Below are 17,315 nucleotides of genomic sequence, written 5' to 3' on the forward strand. Positions count from 1 at the left end.
TTCTTTTAAAGATTTTATTTATTTATTTAATTGACAGAGAGAGAGACAGTGAGAGAGGGAACACAAGCAGGGGGAGTGGGAGAGGGAGAAGCAGGCCTCCCGCTGAGCAGGGAGCCTGATGCGGGGCTCAGTCCCAGGACCCTGGGATCACAACCCCAGCCGAAGGCAGATGCTTAACAATTGAGCCACCCAGGCGCCCCTCAAGAGGTTAATTTCTTTTCCTTAACTGTATTCACTAGACTTCTAACCTAGCAAAGGGCCCACGACTGAGACTGAGGAAGAAATGAATCGAGGTCTAAAAGCTGAGCATGCTGGGAAATTATTATGATTATTTTTTAAGTTTTTTTTTTAGATTATTTTAAGATTTTGTTTATTTGTCAGAGAGAGAGAGAGAGGGAGAGAGCATAAGCAGGGAGAGTGGCAGGCAGAGGGAGAAGCAGGCTCCCTGCTGAGCAAGGTGCCTGATGCAGGACTCGATCCCAGGACCCTGGGATCATGACCTGAGCCAGAGGCAGATGCTTAACGACTGAGCCACCCAGGCATCCCTATTATTATTATTATTATTATTATTATTATTATTATTGAAGTATAGTTGACATGCTGGGAGATCCTGCATGTCCCCTTGTGCTAAGCATGTTGAAGGATGGGTCAACACATCCTCATGGGAGTAGATGGTAGTTTGGAACTAAAATGTGGGTGTGCCTTGTAGTCCAGCAAGTTTTGGGCTTAATCCCGTTTCCTGTTATCTACTGCTACATAAAAGATACCCCAAAACTTGATCCACCCAGATGCCCAATAAATACATGGCTTAAAACAACCATGTATTTCTTGGGCGCCTGCGTGGCTCAGTCGGTTAAGCGTCCAACTCTTGATTTCGGCTCAGGTCACGATCTCAGGGTTGTGAGATCGAGCCCCACATTGGGCTCCGTGCTGGGCGTGCAGCCTGCTGGAGATTCTTTCTCTCTCTCCCTCTGCCCCTTCCCCTGCTGAAGCTTGCACTCTCTCTCACTCTCGCTCTCTCTCTCTCTCAAAATAAATAAATAAAACCTTAAAAAAAAAAAAACCAACCACGTATTTATTATTCCTCACAGTTCTGGGGGATAACAGACTCAGATATACAGTTCTTCCTTGAGGTTCTGAGTTTGGTTGCAGTCAGATGGTGGATAAGGCTGCACTTAGCTGAATCTTCTTCACTCACATGTCTGCACCTGGGCTGGAGTGGCCGGAAAGCAGCTGTGGGCTTCCTTATGACGCAGTAGCAGTCTCTGAGTACGAGGGCTTCTCGAAGCTAGCGTCACGTCTGGCATTCCCCAGAGCTCATGTTCCAGGGGCCCCAGGTAGTAGCTCCAAGACTTATTAGGATCTAGCCTCGGGAGTCACACAGGGTCATTCCACCATTTTCTATTAGCCAAAAAGCAAGTCTCAGGGTCAGCCAGGATCCAAGAGCATGAATACCAGTGCACTGGGGAGGCCATCTTTGGCAATGAGCTCTGAGAGTCTAGCACTACAGAGCAGGCGAGGTCTTAGTTTCAAACAGCGGGTATTAAAACAGGTCTCATAAGTGAATGGCACCCCCAGGCACAGCTCATGTTAAACCAGAGTGGTTTTAGTGCTATGACTGTATTTAAAAAAAAAAAAAGGAAAGAAGAAAGAAAAGCCATCAGTTGTGAAGTAAAATTAGGGAAAAAGAACCTGTGCCTTCAAGTCTGAAGCCCGTTGAGAGTTCCCAGAAGTCCCTGTTAAAATCTTCCCCGAAGTGAACTGCTTCTTCCCTACTTTCTAGTAAGTCTGGTTTTTTTTAAAGCACTAGTGCTTCAGATGAACAAAACATGTCTTATTTTCTGTTCTGAAATGGTTTTTCCTTCATGTTTTTAATTTTTAAAAAAGATTATTTATTTGAGAGAGTGAGAGAGAGGACAGGGAGTGGAGCAGAGGGAGAGGGAGAAGCAGACTCCCTGCTGAGCAGGGAGCCCAAAGCAGGGCTCAACCCCAGGACCCTGAGACCATGACCTGAGCCGAAGGCAGCAGATGCTTAACCAACTGAGCCACCCAGGCGCCCCCCCCTTCGTGTTTTTAAAATATTATTGCAAAATCACATTTTGTTTCCTACTAATTTTTAATGACAAGAGACGGGTATTTCAGCCATAGTATGAATTATATAGAATTTTGAGGTCTAGCCTAGGAATCTAATGGCCACTTTAAACACTGCTCTGGGGCGCCTGGGTGGCTCAGTCATTAAGCGTCTGTCTTCGGCTCAGGTCGTGATCCCAGGGTCCTGGGATCGAGCCCCACATCGGGCTCCCTGCACCACGGGGAAGCCTGCTTCTCCCTCTCCTACTCCCCCTGCTTGTGTTCCCTCTCTCGCTATGTCTCTCTCTGTCAAATAAATAAATAAAACCTTTAAAAAATAAATAAATAAATAAATAAATAAACACTGCTCTGGTTTTCGTTGGGAAAAAGCATTCCAAGCTCCAGACCACAAACTTTAAAATGGCATTTTGTGGACACGTCCCATTTGTATCTGACTCCTGCTCATTTGCTTTTTTCTTCCATGGAGTTATATCATGAACTTGGGGTTGGTTGCGTTACATTAAGGTATTGAAAAGCATACTTGATGGGGGATTTAAGGAACATTCTGTGTTGGTTCAGGACCAAGTTGCTTGTGTCCATGCCATGCTATCTCTATCAGTCAAAACCTTTAGCCTTACTGTAAACCACAGAAGGGCAGGAATTTCCCTGGAGGAACAATTTTCAATTTAAACAGAAACTGCCGGGGCGCCTGGGTGGCTCAGTCAGTTAAGCATCTGCCTTCGGCTCAGATCATGATCTCAGGGTCCTGGGATCAAGCCCCGCATCGGGCTCCCTGCTCAGCGGGGAATCTGCTTCTCCCTCTCCCTCTGCCACTCCCCCTGCTTGTGCTCTCTCGCTCTCTCTCAAAATAAATAAATAAAATCTTTAAAAAAGAACTAAACAGAAACTGCCAGTTAACATTGCTGGCCAGTTCGGGGACACTACTGTGTGGGCTGGTGACCTCTGGGGTCATTTTCCACGTTTATCTGCTTTCCCTCAGCTGTGCCCTTCCAGCTGCTGGTATCCAAAGCCTGAGGAGATAGTGGGAACAGTTGTGACAGCAACAGGGCCCCCAGCAGGAAGGAGGGACAGTAGTAGACCCAGCCTGTTGGGGACTCTGCCACACTCCTCAATAAAGCCCCGAGGGACAGGACTGAGGCCCAAGATTAATAAAAGCCGTCCCTCCCACAGCTCCAAGTACAATGTTCTTCACACATTAGGCTCCCAGGAAGCCAACTGACTAAGCGACCGTCAGCGTTTCAGCTGGACAAAAACGGAGATTCGCAACAGATGTTATTTCCTTTACAAGGAGAATCACCTCGGGCTAATCCTAGAGAAATTAGAAATAGGGTTTCAGTTACTCACAACTTTCTGGAATCCCTAATGTGTCCGTTATGTAAAACCAGAAACGCCTTTATGCAGATGTTTGTTAATTACGAATGGTTTTTATTCAGACATGCTCATTTCTCCTCAAATTACCCAGAAAATTGGGGCATGCCGGTGGGGGGGGAGGGGGCGGACTTTGGGATGAACTACAATTCTTAAACATTCACAGGACATTGAAATTTTGACTTAAGCTGGGGACGAGAGGCAATCTTCGGAAAGAGCCCCCAAATATTTTATCCTGCTGTCATTCAGTTGCACGGACTCTCATCACTGCCTGGAAATTAAGCTGTCACTGTGTCAGGTCTCCTAAACAGGCAAAGAGCAGAGTCATCTTCTGTTGAATAGCACCTGTCAGAGGGTTGCCAAAACCTGGAGAAAATTCTCAGGCAATGTTGACTGTGCAACCCCCAGCTAGAGCACAGACCAGCTTCCACATGAGACTCAGGAAAGCCTGAGATGTGATATTCCATCTAGCAAATCACAAATATCCCCCTCCCAATCTCCCCAAAAGATAACACCCAATGAGTATTGATCACAAGAGGAGGCAAGGAAATATGTGTTCTCACGAGCTGCTGCAGAATAAATTGCAACCAGCCTTTATGGAGAATAATTTATCAATATCAAAATCCTTAAATAAAAGTGTTTATACCCTTTAATTAAAAAATTCCAATTCCAAGGACGCCTGGGTGGCTCAGTCGTTAAGTGTCTGCCTTCGGCTCAGGTCATGATCCCGGGGTCCTGGAATCAAGTCCCGCATCGGGCTCCCTGCTCGGCGGGAAGCCTGCTTCTCCCTCTCCCACTCCCCCTGGTTGTGTTCCCTCTCTCGCTGTCTCTCTCCCTGTCAAATAAATAAATAAATAAATAAATAAATCTTTTTAAAAAATAAAATATATAAATAAATAACATCTTTAAAAAAAAAATTCCAATTCTGGGGCGCCTGGGTGGCTCAGTCAGTGAAGTGTCTGCCTTCGTCTCGGGTCGTGATCCCGGGGTCCTGGGATCAGCCTGCACTGGGCTCCTTGCTCGGTGGGGAGTCTTCTCCCTCTGTCTCTGCCTGCCACTCCCCCTGCTTGTGCGCTCGCTCTCTTTCTTTCTCTCTGACAAATAAATAAAATCTTTTAAAAAAAAGAATTCCACTACTAAGGGGCGCCTGGCTGGCTTAGTCGAAAGAACCTGTGACTCTTGATCTCGGGGTCATGAGTTTGAGCCCCACGTTGGGTATAGAGATTACTTAAATAAATAAACTTAAAAAAATTCCACTTCTACAGAGAAAGACAATGATCATATGCTCTTACTCATATGTGGAATTTAAGAAACAAAACAGAGGATCATAGGGGAAGGGGGGAAAACAAAACAAGACAAAATCAAAGAGGGAGACAAACCATAAGAGACTTTTAATCATAGGAAACAAACTGAGGGTTGCTGGAGGGGAGATAGGTGGGGGGGTAACTGGGTGATGGACATTAAGGAGGGCACGTGATGTAATGAGCACTGGGTATTATATAAGACTGATGAATCACTGAACTCTACCTCTGAAACTAATAATACACTATATGGTAATTAATTGAAGTTAAATTAAAAAAATAAATAAATAAAAGAGGGAAAAATTCCACTTCTAGAATTGTATTGAGAGAAAACAAAGAAATATTTTTTTTTTAAGATTTTATTTATTTATTTGAGAGAGGATGAGAGGAGAGAGAAAGCACATGAGAGGGGGGAGGGTCAGAGGGAGCAGACTCCCTGCCGAGCAGGGAGCCCGATGCGGGACTCGATCCCGGGACTCCAGGATCATGACCTGAGCCGAAGGCAGTCGCTTAACCAACTGAGCCACCCAGGCGCCCAAAGAAATATTTTTGAACGTATGTAAGAGAATGTTTATCGCATTATTTATAGTAACAACAAAAAACCACAAAACCCAGAAAGCAATGTAAAATAAACAAGGCACCCAAGTGATTGAATATTGTGACGTCATTTAAGTCCTTAAAGTTCTAGAAGGATATTTAATAAGTTGGGAAAATGTCCATGATATCTTAAGTAGAAAGAAGCAGGTCACGAAAGAGCCTCTTGCCCAGATTTAGGATGATATGTGCTTATGTTTGCACAGAGAAAGGGCTGGAGGGATGCACACCCAAATGCCAACATGGTTATCTCTGGATGCTGGAATCAAGGGTGATTTCAGAGTCTTCTTTGTGGTCTTCTTACTTTCCAATTTTATGATGAATATGGATTACTACTATAATCAGGAAGAACCATATTCTAACAAAATGGTGGTTCTGTAAGGCCCCTTCGTTCTCCTTTTCTGAACCTCATTTGCCACAAATCCCTTTGGGAATCTGCTGAAAATTGTGAACCTTCTCCCCAGAACTACAAATACCCATCATCAAATTTTACAAGAATTTCTGGGGATTCGCCACCTAGAGGTTCATAGGGTCCAGAGTTAAGAACTGTCCATCCATGGGGTGCCTGGCCGGCTCAGTCAGAAGAGCATGCAACCCTTGATCTGGAGGTCCTGAGTTCAAGCCCCACATTGGGCACTTGTGAGATTACTTTAAAAAAAAAAACGGGGGGGGCGCCTGGGTGGCTCAGTCGTTAAGCGTCTGCCTGCAGCTCGGGTCATGATCCCAGGGTCCTGGGATCAAGCCCCGCATCGGGGTCCCTGCTCCGCAGGAAGCCTGCTTCTCCCTCTCCCACTCCCCCTGCTTGTGTTCCCTCTCTCGCTGTGTCTCTCTGTCAAATAAATAAATAAAATCTTTAAAAAAAAAAAAGAGCTGTCTGTCCATAGTCTGGATGACTTCCACCCTGTGGATTCAGTCGCTTTGGTTCCAGTGGCGCCAAGGTCCCCTTGGCCACTCCAAGAATAGGCTGGGCCTGCCCATGAGCCTCTGCAGATCCATGGACCCACACAGGTACTTTGAAAGTGCCCTAAGGTTAGTGTCTCAGGATGACATCAACTGAGAAGTGTGGGTGGAGAAGATCACAGTGTTCCAGAATCCTGCCCTCAAAGCCGGGTACTGAGAGTGAAGCGTGGAGGCCACTGTGCAGCCTCCTAATGAGCCATGGCCACTCGATGCTCCCAGGGCATTGGGGAATATTTACTCACATGATTGGGTTATTTGGATGCAGCCAGCGTGATCCTGAGACTTTGAAAATGAATACCAGGCAGTCATCGTTGAGCAACCTGACTCAATAGGAGAATAAAAATGAGGAGAGCAGAAAGTAGTCACTGGAAAGGACTGGAAAACCACAGTCACAAGGTTACTGTCAGAGCTGGAATCCAGGGACTTGGTGGCGGAATTAAAGAGGGACCCAGAGCTTCAAACCACGGTCCCACTGGACCTGAGGCGTTGACCTGGAAAGAAGGCCTTGGGCATGGGCCTCATGCACGGGCATGGACTGAGGCTGAGGAAGGCTGTTAAGGCCAGTTTGGGAACACTTGTATCTCTTGCTCATGAATCAAAAGCTTGCTGATCAAGGGGTGTCTAGCTGGCTCAGTTGGTGGAGCAAGCGACTCTTGATCTCAGGGTTATAAGTTCGAGCCCCACCTTGGGTGTAGTTAAAAATAAAAAAATAATTTTTAAGATTTTATTTATTTATTTGAGAGAGAGCATGAGTGAGAGAGAGAGAGAGAATGAGAGGGGGAGGGGCAGAGGGAGAAGCAGACTCCCCGCCGAGCAGGGAGCCCAATGTGGGACTCAATCCCAAGACCCTGGGATCATGACCCGAGCCGAAGGCAGACGCTTAAATGACTAAGCCATCCAGGCGCCCTAAAAATAAAAATTTACGGGGCACCTGGGTGGCTCAGTCAGTTAAGCATCTGACTCTTGCTTTTGGCTCAGGTCACAGTCTTAGGGTCGTGAGATCGAACCCTGCATGGGGCTCCACGCTGGGTCTGGAGCCTGCTTAAGATTCTTTCCGTCTCCCTCTGCCCCTCCCCGCTCGTGCGCGCACCCGTGTGTGCTCTCTATTAAAAAAAAAAAAGCTTGATGATCATATGGGCAACAAAAAGGCCATAAGAGTTTCTAACCCGGAAAAGGGATGAGATCTGACTTGACTTAGAGAAAGCAAACTAGAGATGGGAGGGAGGTCAGAGCAGGCAGTGGGGACCGAGAGATTTTCGAGCCTTTGAACACAGAGGGTCTGCAGAGGGTCTGGGGATAGGCCGACGATGGTAAGGGCAGGGGAGGAGAAGTCAGGGGCCTTAGGAAAGTCTCTGAGGTGACTTGCCCAGGACACTGTTTGGATGACTCCATCCACCAAGACCACAAAGACGTGAGACAGCCAGTGGGAGGACATAACGAGCTGCTGCAGATTTGTTCATCTGAGGAGCCTGCAGGCATCCAAGTGGAAATGTCCAGAAGGCACTAGGAAATGGGAACGGGGAGTTACTGGCGAAGTAGCCAGATGACATGGCTGCTAAAACAAACCCATCAGGGCTGCATTTATAGCTGCATAGTATGTAGGCCTTGTTGTTGTGACTAGCGGGGGGCAGGGAGTGGGCATAGTTTCAGACTGACGTTAGTAAGCCAGCTCAGAACAGGACCTGGGGACGGGGGTGGGGGGGAGGGATGCGACCAGGATGGTAGGAGAACTGGAAATCATGTTGCAGACCCAAAAGAAAAAACTAGATGCCATTGTTTCCCAGAAAACGAACTCTAGCCTGAATGTTCGGTGTGTGACAGGATATGAAAATGGAAGCTTCTACACAGCTACTAAGCAACAGTAAATATGAACTCTCCGGGTGAGGTGCCAAACTGGCAGATATATACACAGATCTACAAAGGAAATGGTCCTCAGACCTGTTCAGCTACTCTGGGGGTCAAGGATAGGGAAGGTCTGAGAATGGGAAGGGGAAAAGAATTGAAGAGATTTGAAGCAGAGGTGGGTAGTAGTTGCTGTGTCCAAAACCCCATCTACCCCCCAAAAATGACAGGTTATGTGGGGAAGGAGGTATGTGGGGGAGGTGATGCCTTTTAACCCAAAGCCGAATGAGGGGTCCGTCTGAGCCTGTCTCCGCACCACCCCTCAAAAGCAGAGCCTGAGAAAGGGGCTTCCTTGTAGAGTTTATTTTGTGGAGTTGTCCCAGGGAATGGGAGCAGGGCGGGGCAGGGGGGCAGGAAAGATTGAACCAGGGAAGGTTCACCAGTGCTGTAGGTAACTGGGCCCTGATATCACCGGGGACTTTCTGAGGAGCCATATAAAAGGTACCTCAGAATTGTCTGCCTGGTGGGGGGTGGGATGGAGGAAGACTGAATTTATGCACGGACTCCAAATTCCGAATCGGTCAAGGGTTGGCCCCAGGGTGTTTGCACACATGTCAGAATGCCACAGTGGGTCCCCCCAGCCCCCATTCCCCACCCAGCCACAAAGAAACCTAGGGCCAGAGTGAGTGGTGTCAGCTCCACACTCTAGAACGCTAAAGTAGGCCCTGGACTGGGGTCTGCTCCCACCCAAGACTTCTTTTGTTTTTGTTTTTGTTTTTTTTTTTAAGATTTATTTATTTATTTTGAGAGAGAGAGCATGAGCAGAGGGAGGAGCAGAGGGAGAGTCTGACGTGGGGCTCGATCTCACAACCCTGAGACATGACCTGAGCCAAAATCAAGAGTAGGACACCTCGCCAACTGAGCCACCCAGGCGTCCCTCCCACCCAAGACTTCTAAAGGGCAAATGACAGCAAGCTCACTGCCACTGTGGCCAAGAGAAGGAGCACTGTCCCACGGCATCGGCTTACCCTTCCGGAGCCTGTTGGGAGAAAGGTTGTCTGGGTGTTTTCTTGGCCCAAAAAGAGACAGCCTCCTTGGGGTTGTCTTAGAGACTGCCCAAGAGGACTTCTGGGGTGGGGGGGGGCAGGAGGTGAGAACACATAAAGAAGCTGGAGGGTAGTGCCCAATGCCCAGGGCTGAGGGAGGCACCTCGGTATCCACAACCTCAGGAGAGGGTGACAGTAGTGAGAATCTTTGAAGAGCCCACAAAAACTCCCCCGGGAGAAAGCAGCAGCCTTAGACACCTGCCAGACTCAGAGAGAGTGACAGGTCGGGGGCGGGGTGGGGGGGGAGGCGGGGGTGTAAGGTGGAGAAATAGACGGGAAGCCAGCCACACCCACGTAACTGCTAGAGGGTTCCAACCAGAAGCAGGCTTGAGCCAGGGGAGATGAGGAGGTATGATTATCTTGGACCGGATATTCTAATTATGGAAGAGAGGCCGTACTTGTGACTTGGAGGGACTAAAGGTTGTATGTTGCCTCAGACTGTGCGGAAAAATCACTGGGCCCACTGGAGTATTTATCCTGTAATGGGGTTTATTTATCGAGTGTAATCGTCAGGGTTCTCCAGAGAAACAGAACCAATGGGATGTGTGTGTATATAAAGAGATTCATTACAAAGAATTGGCTCATGTAATTATAGAGGCTGGTAAGTCCCAAGGTCTGCAGTCAGCAAGCTGGAGACCCAGAGAGCTGATGGTGTAGTTCCAATCTGAGTGACAGCAGTGCTGAGACCCAGGAAGAGCCAAAGTTTTAGTTACAGTTCGAAGATAGGAAAAAAACCAATGTTCTAGTTTTAAGGCAGTCAGGCAGGAGGAGTTCCCTCTTCCTCAGCCTTTTTGTTTTACTCAGGCCTTCAACTGATTGGATGAGGCCCTCCCACATTAAGGCAGGCAATCTCCTTTCTTCAGTCTACCAATGTGTTAATCTCATCTAAAACCATTCATAGACACACCCAGAATCATGTTTGACCAGATAGCTGGGTACCCTTAGTACTTATCACCCAGATTTAAAAATTATCTATTCATGGCCAATCTCATCTCCTCTATTCCTTTACCCACTTCCCCACCCCTAGAATGCTTTGAGACAAATCTCAGATAGCATATCATTTTCATCTGCTGATTTTTCAAAATGTATCTCTAAAAGTTAGAGACTTTTTTTTAAAGACTTTTATTTTTTTTTAAGAGTTTATTTATTTATTTGACAGAGAGAGACACAGCGAGAGAGGGAACACAAGCAGGGGGAGTGGCAGAGGGAGAAGCAGGCTTCCTGCAGAGCAGGGAGCTCGATGTGGGGCTCGATCCCAGGACCCTGGGATCATGACCTGAGTCGAAGGCAGACGCTTAACGACTGAGCCACCCAGGCGCCCCAACACTTTATTTTTTTATGTAATCTCTACACCCAACATGGGGCTCGAACTCATAACCCTGAGATCAAGAGTCACATACTCCACCGACAGAGCCAGCTGGGTGCCCCTAAGAGTTAAAGACTTTTTTTTTTTAATTTTATTTATTTATTTGTCAAAGATAGAGAGAGAGAGAGAGTACAAGCAGGGGGAGCAGCAGAAGCAGAGGGAGAAGCAGGCTCCCCACTGAGCAGGGAGCCCTGTGTGGAACTTGATCCCAGGACCCCGGGATCATGACCTGAGCCAAAGGCAGACACTCAACTGACTGAGCCATCCAGGCATCCCAAGAGTTAAAGACTTTAATAAAAGAACATAACTACAATACCATTAAAAATAGTTAGTTCATACCATCAACCATTTACTCAGGGTTCACATTTCCCCAATTGGTTTTATACAAAATCAATAGTTTGTTTGAATTAAGATGCAAACAAATCCTATTGATGGCATGTTTCTTAAGTCTGTTAGTCTCTACATTTACCCTCCATTTCATTTTTTTCTTGTAATTTGTTGTTGTTGTTGTTGTTGTTGTTGAAGAAATTGGATAATTTGCCCATAAGAATTCCCCATAGTCTGTGGAGCACCTGGGTGGCTCAGTCAGTTAGGCGTCTGCCTTTGGCTTGGGTCATGATCCTGGAGTCCCAGGATTGAGCCCCACATTGGGCTCCCTGTTCAGGGGGGAGTCTGTTTCTCCCTCTGCCCCTCCCCCTGCTCATGCTCTCTCTCGCTCTCTAAAATAAATAAATAAATAAATCTTAAAAAAAAATTCTCATAGTCTAAAGGTTGCTTAGTGCATCCTCATGGTGTGATTTGACATGTTCCTTTGTCCTCTGTATTCCCTATAAATTGGTAGTTAGAGCTAGGCCAGTGCTGTCCAGTAGAACTTTCTATAATGACAGAAATGTTTTATATCTATACTGTCCATTTTGGCAGCCACTCGCCACATGTGAGTACTGAGCACTTGAGATGTGGCTAGTGTGACTGAGGAATTGGATTTTTAATTTTATGTAATCTTGATTTATTTAAATATAAATAGGCACATATGGCTGTGACTACTGTATTTGGACAATGCAGATCTAGAGGCTTGATCAGGTTCAGGGTTTTTTTTTCTTTTTAAAGATTTTACGTATTTATTTGACAGAAAGAGAGAGTACAAGCAGGACAGGCAGGCTCCCACTGAGCAGAGAGCCCGACGTGGGGCTTGATCCCAGGACCCTGGGATCATGACCTGAGCTGAAGGCAGATGCTCAACAGACTGAGCCACCCAGGTACCCCTGACTCAGTTTTGTTTTGTTTTGAAAACGACTTCAGGGGCACCTGTCTGGCTCAGTCGGAAGAGCATGTGACACTTGATCTCAGGGTCATGAGTTCGAGCTCCATGTTGGGTGTAGAGATTACTTAAATAAATAAACAAACTAAGAAAGAAAGAAAGAAAGAAAGAGAGAGAGAGAGAGAGAAAGAGAGAAAGAAAGAAAGAAAGAAAGAAAGAGAAAGAAAGGAAAGAAAGGAAAGAAAGAAAGAAAGAAAGAAAGAAAGAAAGAAAGAAAGAAAGAAAGAAAGAAAGAAAGAAAGAAAAACTACTTCAGGTGGTAGCATGTACTTCCATCATCCACCACTGTATTTAGTCCAAATTTGTTTCTTCCTGTCTGCAATCAGCCGGCCCCCGAGGTACCTATACCTTTTATGCATTTCTCCACAAGCCACAGGGTGGCACTGTGGGCCTGATCTCCTCTGAGGGGCCCACCAGCACCATGGACACAATTGCTAAGCCAGGGCCCAGCTATGTGGCAATTTTTCACTTCCTGTTTTGTTTGACTCTATCATGTTCCTTTCACCAAGCTTATACAATGATAGACTATTTCTTCATTTCACAGATGAAGAAGTGGCGCGGGGAGAGGAACAGGCTGCTTCTCAAAGCTGTGCTCCCCCTCTCAGTGAAGAGCCCCTCCCAAGAGTCCCGTCGGAAGTGGGCGGGAGGCAGGTGAAAGGTTATACAGCTGGTTAGTGGCAGAACAGAAATGGAACCTAACTCTCTCTTGATGACCACACTCTCTTCTTTCTTCTTTCTTCTATCAACACTGAATTCCATAATAGATTTGCGGATGTCGAACCATCCTTGCATGCCTGCAATAACTCTGCTTGGCCATAATGTTTTAGCGTCTTATACACTGCTGCATTCAACTTGCTAATATTTTATTCAAAATTTTGGAATTTGTGCTCATAAATGAGTTTAGTCAATTTCCTCCTTATCTTGTTATTGTACTGATCTGGTTTGGATATCAGGATTCTAATAGCCCCATAAAATGAGCTGGGCAGTTTCCCCTTCTATTTTATGTAACAGTTTATATAAGGATTTCCTATTTTCTGAAGATGGGGTAAAACACATCCATGAAAAGTATCTGAAGCCAGTGGTCCTGTCCCTTCCCTTTCCTCCCTCCCTTCCTTCCTTCCTTCCTTCCTTCTCTTTCTTTCTTTTGTGGAGGGTAGAGTGGGCACTGGGAGAGGATTTTTACTTTCTCTTTCATCTTTTTAAGAGGTTATTGATTTATTCTGACATTCCATTTCTTTTTGAATTCATCTTGTTACTTTACATCTACAAGATTGTCTCTTTCACTTAATTTTCCAAATTTATTGGCATGGTTGTTCATAGCAATTGCCTATGATTTTCAAATCTCTTCCAGCACCTCTCCTCTCCACCCTGCTGGCTCCTGTCCAAGTCCTGTGCAGAAGGCCCCCATAATGACTTTGTATTCCTGATTCTGAATGCCAACCCCAAATGTGCAGTAAATATATATTGTCCATATATTGATGAGTTGGGGAGTGTTAACAAGATGTGGACAGAAAACCACAGTTCTTATGGCTTACAAAGGACATTTACTTTAGTTTTCTCCCCCCATGGGAAACACAAATTTGCATAAAATATGTCTTGGTTTTGTCACTGCCATGCTTAAGGAAGCCCCTCTAACACTGAGTCTAACTTGTTTGCCAGGGTCTCAGGATCCTCCATAACTCAGTGTGCCCAGTATTGAACTTAGACTATGGAGAATGCAGAGACAGTAACCACAGCTTCAAGGCGTGCCTACCACTAGTCCGGAAGTCATAATATACAAAAAACAAGTAAATTATGTGCTAGCCCGCCAAGTGCTGCTGTGGAAAAAACAGCGGGAACCCCAGGGCAAGGGGAGAGTTGGACTAGTTGGGGAAGGCCAAGAAGGGATTGGCGAAGCAGAGGAGCATAGAAAGAGTTTTAGGCAATAGAAAGTGCTAGAAGAAAGGCAAAATCAGTGGGACAAAGGCACAGAGGCAAAAAGCACTAAAGGGTACAGAATATCAGAGGGGCTTGGCCTAGGAGGGCATCTGATTATAGATTATGGACATGGAGGGGCGCCCGGGTGGCTCAGTTGTTAAGCGTCTGCCTTTGGCTCAGGTCATGATCCCAGGGTCCTGGAATTGAGCACCGCATCGGGCTCCCTGCTCCGCGTAAGAGTCTGTTTCTCCCTCTCCCCCTCCCCCCCACTTGTGTTCTCTCTCTCTCTTTCTCTTGCTCACTATCTCTCTCCAATAAATAAATCTTAAAGAAAAAAAAAGAAATTTGAAAACATTATGCTAAGTGAAATAAACCAGACATAAAAGGACAAATATGGGGTGCCTGGCTGGCTCATTCGGAGGAGCTTGCAACTCTTGATCTCGGTGTCTTGAGTTCAAGCCCCACATTGGGTAGAGATAACTTAAACAAATAAAAGCTTAAAGAAAAAAAAAGGACAAATATTGTATGATTCTACTTAGATGAATTCCCTGGAGTAGCCAAATTCACAGAGACACAAAGTCTCTGGGTGCTAGGGGCTGGGGGGAGGGGGGAAATGGGGAGTTAGTGTTTAATGGGGACAGAGTTTCAGTTTGGGAAGATAAGAAAGTTCTGGAGGTGGTGGTGATGATTCCACAACAATGTGAATGTGCTTAATGCCACTGAACTGTGTGCTTAAAAGTGGCCCAAATGGGGGGCGCCTGGGTGGCTCAGTTAAGTGCCTGCCTTCAGCTCAGGTCATGTTCCCGGGGTCCTGGGATCGAGCCCCACATCCAGCTCCCTGCTCAGCAGGGAGTCTGCTTGTCCCTGTCGGTCTGCTCCTCCCCCTACCCATGCTCTCTTGCTCTCTCTCAAATAAATAAAATCTTTTGTAAACATTTTTTTAATGGGGGGGGCACTCATAGTTGTCAGCGCGCTGACTTTAACTCAATAAACTCGCGGATCCAGAAAAAAAATTTTTTTAATTTAAAAAATGGTTTAAATGGTAAATTAAAATTTTTAAATTGGATAAAATTAAATTTTTACATTTTTACATTCTATACAATGTTATAAAAATGTTTGCTGTTATGTATATTTTAGCACAATAAAAACTAAAATATAAAAAATAAAATCAACGCATTCTCCTATGTGAGACTACATGCATCCATCCTGAGGACTATAAACCAGAGCGAGCACGGGATATTTCTGGAAGGTGGAAGCACAGAGAATTATACATTTCCACCGTGTTTGTCTTCCAAAGAGCATGTAATTTTGTCATCACAAGATAATTAAAGATGAAAAAACTCCAACGGAGCAGGATGTAAGGTAATGGATTACCGCGAAAAGGGCCTGTGCTCGGCTGAAAGTCACCTCAGGGAAGGGTTTTCCTTCTCGGGAGGAGGGAGGAGGTCGGCTTACCCGGAAGTCCCTGGAGATGGCTGAGAGGCGGGGAGCAGACCGAAGGTTAGGGCTCCGCAGGTCCTGGTGATGCTTCCCCCTGAGCAGAGGACTCGGAGGCTGGCAGCCAGCAGAGCAATGCACACCCCCAACCTGGGCCTTAGCCGGGCTGGGGACCTGGGGGGCGGGGGTGGGTGGGGGGGTGAGGTGGCCAAGTGCCCAGCGGCTGAGGGACACGCGAGCAGAGGCCCCGAGAAACAGCACCCAGCGGGGGGCGGGGGGGGGGGACGACACAGGCCGGGCATGGGGGCTGCACAGCGGCCTCCCCGCACAGCAGAGACAGGCCGGCCTACGCATCCTGCAAGGCCCCTCTGCCTGGTGGGAGCTGCCGGCGTGGTCCAGGAGGCGGGGAGGGAACCGGCCTTTGAAATGTTTCTCCCCCCGCTTTGCCCCCAGGTTGCTAGGGTAAAATCCATAAACACACCGACCGGCTTCATTACTGATTAATGAGCTCCAGCTTTATGTCCGACAAGCCTTGGACTCGAACCAGGTGGCTGGCTTCCCGCCTTTCCTAACAGCAGGTTCAAAGCTGCCCGCTTTCCCCCCGCCCCTCCCCCGGCCCCGGGCTCCCACAGCACAGCCGGGTAGAAGGATACTGAACCTGGGCCTCCTCCTCCGCCGAAGCCTGCTGAACTCTGCTCACTCGTGTGTCTTCGTCCGCCTGTCTGGTCCTTCCTGATGCAGAGGCCGGCGGGGTGGGTGACAGTGCCCCTTCCCAAGCCTGACCCGGCACCCGTGCCCTTGAACCCATCCTCATCAGCCATCTCGGAGGCATTTCGCAATTTCCCTCCTTTTTTTTTTAAGACTTTTTTTTTTTTTAATAATCTCTACACCCAAGGTGGGGTTTGAACTCACAACTCCTGAGATCAAGTGTCACCTGCTTTACCGACTAAGCCAACCAGGTGCCCCTCTGTGTTCTTTTTTAAGATTTATTTACTTTCATTTTTTTAAAAGATTTTATTTATTTATTTGACAGAGACAGCGAGAGAGGGAACGCAAGCAGAGGGAGTGGGAGATGGAGAAGCAGGCTTCCTGCCGAGCAGGGAGCCTGATGCGGGGCTCGATCCCAGGACCCTGGGACCTGACCTGAGCCGAAGGCAGATGCTTAACGACTGAGCCACCCAGGTGCCCCAAGATTTATTTACTTATTTTAGAGAGAGAGTGAGAGTGAGCCCCCGTGCAGGTGCCTGTGGGCAGGGGGAGAGGCGGAGGGAGAGGGGTGTCAGTCAGAATCTCCAGCAGACTCCCAGCTGAGTGGGGCTGGATCCCTCAACCCATGAGTTAGGACCTAAGCCGAAATCACTAGTCAGACACTTAACCGACTGAGCCAACCAGTTGCCCCTGTGTTCTTTTTTAAAAACTAGTTTTATTAAAGTAGATGCTACATACAATCGACTAAGTGTACCATTTTGATGAGTTCTGACAAATGTATGCACAGGTGTAACCACTATCACAATCAAGGTATAGATTTTATTACCCTAAAAAAGTTCAGTTGTGTCCCTTCCCAGTCTGCTCCTGCCATCCCCATCCCCAGGCAACCACTGGTCTGCTTGCTGTCACTCCAGAATAGATTTGTCTTTCTATAGTTTTATATAAGTGGAATCCTATATTATGGACCCTTTGGTGTCTTGGTTTTTTTGCTCGGCATGCATTTTGAGATTATCCATGCTGTTGTGTGCATGAATAGTTCATTCCTTTTTCTTGATGACTAGTGTTCCATTGTATGGATATACCACAATTCTTTTATCCATTCACCTGTCAATGGGTATTTGTGCCATTTCCACTTTTTTTTTAAGCTATTATGAATAAAGCCACGGTGAACATTTGTATACGAGTCTTTCTGTGGACTCATTTCTCATTTACCCATTTCTCTTGGGTGATTAAGAGCAGAATAGCAGAGTCACATGGTATTTCTATGTTTAAATTGCTAAGGAAGTGCCAGACCATTTTCCAGAGTT

At 46.7% G+C, this 17,315-nt stretch overlaps 2 long non-coding RNA genes across 3 annotated transcripts in view; one reads left to right on the top strand and one right to left on the bottom strand.

The window, feature by feature from the left end:
* On the bottom strand, window positions 1–15,473 carry LOC144380577 (uncharacterized). Its single transcript, XR_013444780.1, has 3 exons — window positions 15,319–15,473; window positions 6,557–6,634; window positions 1–1,618 (listed from the first exon to the last, which is right to left on the bottom strand). It is a non-coding gene; the product is annotated as an uncharacterized LOC144380577 (long non-coding RNA).
* The window catches only part of LOC118555218 (uncharacterized), a 16,773-nt gene continuing 14,525 nt past the window's right edge, over window positions 15,068–17,315 (top strand). The window contains exons 1-3 of one of the 2 annotated variants that reach the window (XR_004926852.2): window positions 15,068–15,225; window positions 15,754–15,847; window positions 16,334–16,482. This is a non-coding gene — a long non-coding RNA (uncharacterized LOC118555218). The remainder of the gene's footprint in view (window positions 15,226–15,753; window positions 15,848–16,333; window positions 16,483–17,315) is intronic. The other variant, XR_013444779.1, reaches the window with a different exon arrangement.

Source organism: Halichoerus grypus, chromosome X (genome assembly GCF_964656455.1).
Source record: "Halichoerus grypus chromosome X, mHalGry1.hap1.1, whole genome shotgun sequence".
Taxonomy (NCBI): domain Eukaryota; kingdom Metazoa; phylum Chordata; class Mammalia; order Carnivora; family Phocidae; genus Halichoerus; species Halichoerus grypus.